General features: G+C 38.6%; 1 non-coding gene and 1 pseudogene across 1 annotated transcript; one reads left to right on the top strand and one right to left on the bottom strand.

Moving 5' to 3' along the window:
* Window positions 1-2055: 2055 nt before the first annotated feature.
* LOC112665048 (TATA box-binding protein-like 1) lies at window positions 2056-3236 on the bottom strand (annotated as a pseudogene).
* A 6844-nt stretch (window positions 3237-10080) lies between these two features.
* On the top strand, window positions 10081-10185 carry LOC112665171 (U6 spliceosomal RNA). The gene has a single exon (XR_003140264.1). It is a non-coding gene; the product is annotated as a U6 spliceosomal RNA (small nuclear RNA).
* The last annotated feature ends 369 nt before the right edge of the window (window positions 10186-10554 follow it).

The following is a 10554-nucleotide window of genomic DNA, read 5'->3' as shown; positions in this document are numbered from 1 at the left end:
GAGTGGTTCTCCCAACAGTTCTCACTATAGACATTTTATTTTATTTTATTATTTTATTTTATCTTATTATTTTATTTATTCATTCATGAGAGACTCTGTGGGGACCCTGATGTGGGACTTCATCCCAGGACTCTGGGATCATGACCTGACCTGAAGGTAGATGCTCAACCACTGAGCTACCCAGATGCCCCCTCACTATAGACCTTAGATTTAAGTTTTAGAAGGCACCTCTCAAGAGTTTCCCAGATCTCCACTACTTCTGGGGAGGTCTTCCAACCCTCTCTCTGATCTTACCTCACTTTTGTGTGTGTGTGTGTTTGTGTATTCACAGTTTTTATTTATAAAAAAAATTTACAGCACTTGTGAAGAGCCAGCAGAAGACATCAGACACAGTCATTCTTACCAGCTTTGTTAAGTTTAGAGGGTTATACATGACACTTTGCCAGGTGATGCATGGCAGCCCTGAAACCTGAACTGGTTAGATTGTCTTTCTTCCTCTCTTCAAAGAAAGCATTTTGATGAGCTACTGATCTACCTACTTTTCAAGTCACTTGAATACTGAAAATACTACAACATCTGGATCTGCATGTTGGCCATATAATGATGTGTTCTGACCCTTTTCTGTATTTTTTTTTTGTGAATGTTACAAAACAGGTCACTTAATACTGTTAGTTAAAGCTAAGTGGAAAACCTCAATTTTTAAAAATACTGTACCCAGAACCTGTGACTTCTTCACTGAACTGTCTCCTCCTCTATATTTTATGAGGTTTATCCTATCCTATTGGAGCTTAAGATGAAGCAAATAAACATAATGTAGAAAGAGAGAGAGACTAAGAGAAGTTTGGAAAGCACAATTAAATCTTTCACAATAAAGAAAATATAAAAGTTAGCCTTTGCCCCCCTGACTTAAGAGTGAGAGGCACAGTAGGGAAAGGCATTGAGAGAAAAGATGAAAATAAGTATAAAATAATGTATGTTGGTCAGTGCAGTATGAGCTAGGTTTGGAAGACTTTATAATGTGGTAAGGAAAATGAACTAGAATATGGAGGACAAGATGTCACAATTTTTTTCATGCAACTTTTAAAACATTTTGGAAATCCAAGTTTTTGTGGAAGATGGCATTGGAATCTTGTCTTTATGAAGTTACTACTAAGAAGCTAATTGGACTCTCCACTTAGCTTTATTTCTAAGTGAAATTATTGTTGCTTATGCGAAACTCCTAATCCCAAGTGGTAACACAAGTGCAGCCTGATTGGGTATGACTGCCCCTAGGCTTTGGGGTGAGCCAGAGGACCAAAGTTTCACAAATGCATATTTATTGTAACTTTCAGAGGAGCAATCCCAGATACTGAATGGTCACTCTTCAGCTCCATTAAATAAGACATAGCAAGGGGAAAGACACATCTTGCAAAATGGTTTTCCAGTTCAAGTTGAACTATATTATAATTATACTGTGGCACAGAGGCAGCTTGTGGGCACTTCTTGTTAAAATAGCACAATGTATCAACTTCTGACAAAACTCTTAGGATAGCCTTCAGCACCAACCTAAGATGACTACTTTCCTACAACTAAAGTTGAGTCTTACCAGAACAACAAAAGCACATATGAGGTACAACCCATCACAGCTTTTTTCTCATATCCATCTTGTAGGTACGAGGTTTTGCCTTTTAAACTACACTTCTGTAACTTTAAAAGATAGTTAGCATTTTCTATCATATTAAATTAGCAACAGAAAACATTATGCTTAACCTATAAAGTTCTACTCCAGTTTGCTCCCTAGAATTTATATACATATTTTTATTTCTAATCTGCAAGAAAAAAAATCCTATTCGATATTTGGTAACAGAGCAGTAAAAGATACTATACACATATGGCATATATTTACAAAATACACTTCAAAAAGAAGCCAACACACTTTAGCAAAAGTCTAAGCTTGCAAAAAAAAAAAAAAGTCTAAGCTTGCATAGATTAAAAAGAAAAAAAAGAATTATGAATACAATTTTTGTTAAAATAGAAAATGGGGAATGAAATTTGCAGAATGGATATGAAGAGAGATCTTTTCCAAACTTTTATTTGTGCACATTCAATTGAAAAAGATAACTTTTACAGGTTCTTTGGTGCCCATATTCAGCATACAAAAATGTAAAAGACTGTTCACAAATAAAACACTTTAGCTCAAACTGGGAAAAAATAATGACACTAATGGAACAGTTTAAGGTAGTGCACTCTGTGACAGCTCTGCTTATGGGGACATGAGAATTACTGCGAAAATAAATAGAATGTCCTTTTGTAAAAGCAGCAACGTCATGTCTTGTAAACTTCCTTTTTATATTACAGCAAGGTTTGAAGTAAAACCCAAAGGGCCTGGAGCTCACACTGCAGCCATGAATGAATATAAGAGTCTATTTCCTCAATTACTGTTGGTCCAGTTTTCCTTTTGTTTTGGGTCCAATGTGCAGCAGGTTTTAAAAGGTGCTTGGTTAGGTTCTAACTAGTTGAGTGATGGATTATAAAATTTCTTTCCTGCTTTCAAACACAAATGGGTAGATCTGTTCCACAGCGGTAGCAACAGCCTTTACGTTGGGCCCACAAAATACCTGTTACTGTGATACTCCCTGTTGAAAAACCTGTAATGCAGCTCTTAGAGATTTTGTCGGATAGCACACAGCAGGATGAAGTTCAGGTTCATAACTGGCATGAGGTCTATTGTTCTTTGTGAATTCTGGCAAGCGGATTTCAAACGGCATGTTACACACTGCCAAAATGTTAACGACCTTAAAATCTGTAAATATTACCCGAAAACCTAATTCCTGCAGGCTGCGAGCTAAGTCTGGCACCAAATTTAGCTTCTTCTTCACTTGTTTCTCAGTGCAAATAATTTTTCCTGAGGACCAAATTGTAGCTGTAATTCTAGGTTTTCTAAGCTTCATTAATACTTTTCCAACATCACGTTTATAAATTACATTTGCTCCCTCCAAAGCAATCTTCCTTAATTTCAAATGGCATCTTGTTCTAAAAACACAGGCTACATTTGTAATTAGAATGTCCAATGCAACATCACTGGCTGCATCCATTGGGGTAGTTTAACAACCTGGCTCCCCACCACGAAGATCACATCCGTGGGAAGAGGGGGCGGCGGCCTCGCTGGTGCGGGTTCCGTGGACGCGGAGGAGAAGCTGGAGGACAGGGGTGAGGATGAGGCGAGCGCGCTCCCCGGTCTCCATGGAACTGCCGCCCTGGCCCGTTGCTAGGAGCCCCCGAGGATCGGCTGGGCTCGATCTTTCGTGCCTTGTCGTTCCGGGTACTGGGGGGCCGCTTCTTCCCCAAGACAGTCTTACCTCACTTCTTATGTTAGATCTCACCGGGTGCAAGTCACTCTTTCTGATCTAGTAACATGTAAAACATTTCTCCCCATTTCCATCATCTTCATTATATGTTAACCCATCCGATCTCCTGAGGTCTCAACTTTCCTTCAAAGGAAATTTGTCTCTTTCTATAGTTTAATTGGCCTTTATTTTTGTTTTCTTTCTTCCTCCATTCGTGTCCTGAGTGTAAGAATGAGGCATGTTTTTCGAACCGCTCTACTTCTTCCTTGATTTCTTCAGAAAAACCTGATCCTTAAAGTCAGAAGATTTCATACACACTACTTTTATATTACCTTCTTATTTGATTTTATAATAATTTCATTGAACTATTTTTTTTAAGATTTTATTTATTTATTCATGAGAGACACACAGAGAGGCAGAGACATAGGCAGAGGGAGAAGCAGGCTCCTTAACAGGGAGCGGGATGTGGGACTCGATCCCCAACTGGGATCACGCCCTGAGCCAAAGGCAGATGCTCAGCCACTGAGCCACTGAGGCATCCCATCGTTGAACTATTTTTCTATCTAATGCAAGAAGATGCCATATTGTCTTTAAAATAAGGTTGCTTATTTCTCTTGATTCTTTCACTAAGAAACTCTGTCACTCTACAATGAGACCCACAGTTTGGGTCTCTGAATCTCCAAGCCATACTGGGGATTAATGTCAACACATCAGAGCCAACTTGGGACCACATAGAGCCTCTTGAGGCTGCGGCGAAGCCATAGAAGTTAAGTTTGGTGCTTTTGCAATCTAGTCTTTTGGCACCAAGGGTAATTTGAAACAGTCTAAGAGAACCAAATGCAGAGCAGCTATACTTGCCTGTGTGTGCTTGGTGCAAAAACTTAAAGCTGAAACCACACAGATGTTCTACAGTGATATGTGACTTAGCCATGTCAGTGCATGTGGGGAAATGAGGACCCCAGGCTCTGTGGCTTTGGTATAATAAACTGGCACAATCATTCTGGAGAGCAAACTTACAGTACTTGGTGAAATTAAGTGTTCATGTGCCCTTCAACATGGTAGCTGCTTTCCAGAGAAATTCTCATGTAAGGAAACATTGAAGCATTGTTCCTGGTGAGGAGTTGGAAGCAACCAAGAATCCTCCATTAAGGGGATGGATAAGTCAAGTGCAGCCCAAGAAATACTATACTGCCACTAGATGCTACATGCTAAAATGAGATGATTAATAGCAACTTCAAAACATAGGGTTGATGAAAATAAAAAGAGAGAATGAGCTTCTTGCACAATGCTATCTATGCAACTTAAAATAATATACATGAACCTCACTTCATCATTTAGAAGCATATTTATATTTCTGAGGAATATACCAAATACTGTAGAATTGATTTGTTTTGGGGAGGAGGTAGTGAGAACAGAAATCAGAGATTGTAATAAACGTATCTTTTTTCTTTTTTTTTTAAGATTTTATTTATTTATTCATGAGAGACACACACAGAGAGAGACAGAGACAAAGGTAGAGATAAAGGTAGGCTCCATACAGGGAGCCTGATGTGGGACTGGATCCCAGGATCACGCCCTAAGCCTAAGGCAGATGCTCAACCACTGAGCCAGCCAGGCGTCCTGCATTTCTTTTTATTCTGATGTTTTGACATTGGGGCCTTGCTGTGACCCCAGGATGAGCTAATTGCTTGAGAGAGCAAACAACTCACCAGTAAGTTTACCTTTCCTATGCAAATCAACCAATCCAGAACCCACACTCCAGATCATCTCCTTTTACTGGCTCTTACAGCATTCTTCCATTCAGGGCTACCATCCACTTGCCCTAATCACACAAGGGCTAGGTCCCAGACAACAAGGGACTTTCCCTATTCCCCACAGCCCACAGCAGTTCTTCAAACTAGTCAGTCCTAAGCCTGCTTACTAACCTTGCCTTGCTTTCCCATGAAAACCACAATGAAGGCTCTTGTTCAGGTTGTCCCCTGCTTCCTCTGCGTCCTGGCCAACTCTGGTGCTTTCTGTGTGGCCCTGTGCAGCATGGCGTACCTCCCGTTTTGAAGGAACTATGAGTACAAAGCTTTCCTTCATGATAGTTCCATGTCTGTGTATCTGACCATATCTGATTAAAATAAACCTCAGGTAAATTTTAAAACAAGATGAATAAAACAAATAGAGAGGGATCTTGCTCTGACCGTTGTGAAAATGGGTCATGTAAAGAAAAACATCTTGCATCTCCTGAACCATCACATTACCTCAATACCTCATTCTAGGGATGCCTGGGTGGCTCAGCAGTTGAGCGTCTGCCTTTGTCTCAGGGCATGATCCTGGGGTCCTGGGATCGAGTCCCACATTGGGCTCCCTGCATGAAGCCTGCTCCTCCCTCTGCCTATGTCTCTGCCTCTCTCTGTGTGTGTCTCTCATGAATAAATAAATAAAATCTTAAAAAAAATACTTCATTCTAAATTTGTGTTTTTTCCACATCAAGCAATTCTCAGGTTCTCCAGATGCCAGGTGAGTATCCTATAATTCATCTCAGTTCTGACACCATCAACCTGGAAATAGCGCCGGATCCTACAGGTTAGCGCTCAGTCCTCCAAGACTGTCCCTTGCCCACTCCCCCACTTCAGACAACAATTGCAAGTCTCTGTTGTCGTTTATGCTTCTGACTGACTTGCTGTGAATGGGAAGTTCCCACAATTACCCCCTCGGTTTCCATTAATTTACTAGAGCAGCTCATAAAACTCAGGAAAACATGTTACTCTCTAGATTACCAATTTATTACTAAAAGATGTAAGTCAGGAACAGTCAGATGGAAGGGATGCCTAAGGCAAGGTATGAGGGAAGGGGTGCTTTCATGCCCTCTCTGGACCCCACTCTCCCAGCACCTCCACATGTTCACCAACTGGGAAGCTCTCTGAACTCAGTCCTTTTGGGTTTTTATGGATACTTCATTACAGAGGCGTGATTGGTCAAATCATTGACATTAGGGGTTAACTTGACCTCTAATCCCTGTTCCTTCCCTGGAGGTTGGGGGTCAGAGCTGAAAGTACCCATCCCCTAATCTTGTGGTTGGTCTTCCTACCAACCAGCCCCCTTCTTTAGGGAAAAGTCACCCTATTAACATAAACTCTGGTGTGGTTGAAAGGGCTTATTTTGAATAACAAAGGATGCTTATCATTTGGGAATTTCCAAGGGTTTTAGCCCTGTGCCAAGGGAGGGGACAAAGACCAAATATATATTTCTTATTATAAAACGCTATATCACAAATCATTAACTGAGAAAGATGATTAGCTCAAACTTCTATACCTAAGAACCAAAGGAGAATACCACTACCAAAGAAACCCCCAAACGCAGGTCTAACTCCATTGAAGCAGATTGTCCAGAGATCACTAGGTAAACCAGTGGTTCTAGTTATGTTCCCAGAACACTAAGATTGGGTTAAATTCTTCATGCAAGGTTCCTCAGAGTCTTTGGTATAGTGGGGATCGCCAGGAGGGCCACATAATATGAGGCATTTCTGAAAAAAAAAATATGAGGCATTTCTGAAACTTACTTTATTGGAAGGCTTTATTTTTGTGTAAATCTAGTGCTCTGCGAATCCCAGTTTGAAGACCAGTGTGTGAGAGGAGGGTACACTGATGCATGAAATGAACTCACACTTCAGGGACTTCAGGAAGTCATCTGGCCAATGCTCAACTTCATTAAGGGAAGTGTTGTAACACATACCATGATGCGACTCAAGATACATAGAAAACTGGAAAGATCAAACTAGGACCTCGGTCTTCCATCAAGCTGGAAGGATAGCATTCGATCACATGATAGCATTCTAGTCTCTTTTCTCTAAGTGCTTAAGTAAGCATTGTGAAAACTGTATTAACTACACTCTGTTGACTCTAGTATATGTTCAGTAGCATTGCATTTTATGGTGTATTTTGTGACAAAATTTCTGATTTTTTGATACAATAAATACAGACTTGTTAACTTATATGGTTGTAAGTTTACCTGTCTTTATACAGATTTCCTAAACTATAGATTTGATCCAAGTTAAATATTTACCTTTACGGACACTCTTCTGTTTGTTATTTCTCTATTGATAATGATCCCCAAATCATATTTTGCAGGTTAACTTTCTATTTTTCTTCATTCCTATCTGTTTGGGATAATCCTAAAAGACAAGAAGACTTACATTGAAATATTAGTCCTATCCGCTGCAGTAACTCACTGTTTTCTTAAGTTTGAAGGGAAAGAAGAAATTATCAGGGAAATCTCATATGAGTGTCAAAATCAGTGGTGTTAATACATGTCAAGTGCTTGGAACAGTACGTAGCACAAAGTGAACACTATATGAAAATGTTTGCTTACATGGAGGAAAAAATATTAAAAAAAAAAAACAAGTCAAATGATCTAGGCTCCACTAAATACAAATTCCAGAGAAGATGCTGAAAGAACAGACAGTTTTCTCCTTTTTAGAGTAAAGAAAGAAGTAAGAATCATTTGATGCTAGTTTATTATTATTTTTTTAACCAAGGAAAAACTCCCAACAATCCCAAAGCTTTAAATAAAATGAGTTTCCTTGAACAAGACTGGTTATTACTTGGACAGAAAAATCAAATGGTTTTCATTATTCATCGCCAGAGAAACCACATGATTCAAAGGTATAAATATTGCCTATTAATAGTGAGTTGCTGGCTGGCTCTCTTATGTTGAAGACGTTGGCTCAGCCAGATTTACAAACCACATCTTCTTCCAAAGGAGTTACATTATTTTTCCCATTTGTCTGGATTGCCATTGGGTGGGGAGCTTCTGGAATTTACCTTATAAATCTTGTAAGCTAAATCCTATATATCTTCTTCAGTGAATTCTAGCTCAAGACTCCTCAGTTTTGACTCGAGGGTGTTTACATGACTACTGATTGAGAGGGAAGAAAACTCCAGGGGTCATGTTCTGTACAAATATAAGATTTGTGAAATGTTGAAAAACTGGACCAGAAATATAAAAATCATCATGTAAATCAGCTATTTCTGTTATTTTCACTTTCACCTGGGAACTTTGTCACCATAAGACTTTTGATGACATTTTAATAAATAGATTTTGGGAGATTGGGAAGCAAGGTTTGATGAATATTTTATTCTGTACCCAAAAAGGCATTTTTGAATCACCAATTCTTTCTGTGAGAACAAAATTCTGCTTTACTAAAGGAAACATATTTCAAAGAGAATAATTTAGGGATTCCAGGGACCTCAGAAACCATCAAAAGAGGCAAAACAAAGTTGTATAGTGACCACAAAGCCCTGAATTGTCTTGGAGAGAAAACAGCAAATGAATTTGATGATGAAAATTAATTTTAATATGTCAAGTACCTCTGTGTGTCTTATTTTTTTTTCAAGTTTAATGTTTTATGGAGCTAGTCCTGCAAAAAATGCCTTTCTTATGTGCAGATTTAGAAAGCCTTTAAGGAGAGAGATGTTTTCTGACCCATAAATCTAGGTCCAAAATTTCTCATACAATACCAAATGTGCTTTGTAATTTAAAGAAATTTGGAATCTGGACAATTTGGAGATAAGAAGTAAGGAATTTGGTAGTTCTTCTTGAATATAAATGAAATATAACCTTAAAAATAAGGATTCTCAATCTTTTTGGAGATGGTATGCCCAATTGGTTGATTTGTTCTCTGTCTCAGGCCATGCCATTTAAATCCTTCATTGAAATGCTCTCTGATAGTTTTCAAGTTTGGTTGGTTTGGATAGTTCCCCTTGATGGGCCATTATAAAGCTTCATTGCAATTCTTGGTTATATCCTGAGTAGTTCCTAAGATTAAACCTAGGACTGAACTATTTAAAAATCAAGACTTTCCCTACTTATTCACATTGGGGATCTGATTGTGGGTATTATGCATCTTCATTAAAAAAAACTATTTCAACTGAAATTCAAGTGAAGAGTTGTCCTGTCTGAACATTTCTGCTACTATAGAGACTTTCCCCTTCCTTCAAAATCTTGTGGTACTATTTTAAATTTTAATAGCAACAATATGTTTGTAATATTTTTTAAAGCCCTAAAAAGTAAAATTTTTCCTTGATTCTAAGATGCCCTTAATCATTTAACAGAACTTTTTTGGGGAACTGTACTTCTTAATATGAGATACCTCCCAATTTCAGAAAAGATAAATTGTGAGGAATAAAGTATGTCTTATAAAAATATGGTATATGTATTAACATGGAAAAATATTCAAGATATATTTTTACATCAAAGAAGTAAGTTGCACGGCAGTATGTTAGCTAGTATAACAAACAGGCTCCAAATATACACAGTGGAAGTATATTTTTCTTCACACAATTAACGTGAGCAGGCGAACAGGTTCTTGGGGTGACTCTCCTCCAAGCAGTCATGCAGTGTTTAGACTGAAGAAAGCTCCTTCATCTTCAACATGTGGTTGCCTCCATGCCAACCAGCTAGAAGGAGAAAAGAACTTGGAGCAGCATGTATGGGAGGGTCTCCCTGCCAGGCCTCTAATAAGAGCACATCCCTTCTGTTCATGTTCCATTGGCTAGCCTTAGTCATATGACCACATTCAACTATAAAACATGCTGAGAAATGTATTCTCCATGTGTTCTCAGGAGGAAGAGGAGAATATGAATTTTATTCTAGCAGTCTCTAATATGTTTGTGTATGTGTGTGTGTTTTGTCTTACTTAAATATACAGAAATGTTAGTGGTGTTAGTCAAGGTTCTCCAGAGAAACAGAACAAATAGGAGATTGTGTTCTCTTTGGCAGTATATATACTAAAGTTGGAACCATATAGAGAAGATTAGCATGGTCCCTGTGTAAGGATGACACATAAATTCATGAAACGTTCCATAAAAAAAAAAGAACAAACAGGATATATATATATATATATATACTGAAGGCTGGAGACCTAGGAAAACCTGTGATGTTATTCTGTCTGAGGCTGAAGGCTGGGGAACCAGGGAAGCTCAAGATGGTGTAAATGCTAGTCTGGGGGCAGAAGAAGATGAAATGAGATGTCCCAGCTCAATAGTGGGGCAGAGAAAAAAAGGAGGCAATCCCCCTTCCTCTACCTTCTGTTCTTTCCATGCCCTCAGTGGATTGGATGGTGCCCACCTACATTAGAAGGACAATTTACTGAATCCATGGATTCAAATGCTAATCTCATCTGGAAGTATTCTCACATTTAAAGTTGGAAAAGATATGAATGGAATTAATTACCTATTAT

This window comes from Canis lupus, chromosome 17 (assembly GCF_003254725.2).
Source record: "Canis lupus dingo isolate Sandy chromosome 17, ASM325472v2, whole genome shotgun sequence".
NCBI lineage: Eukaryota > Metazoa > Chordata > Mammalia > Carnivora > Canidae > Canis > Canis lupus.
Note: the sequence above shows the minus strand (reverse complement) of the source record. Positions and strands in the feature narration are given on the sequence as shown.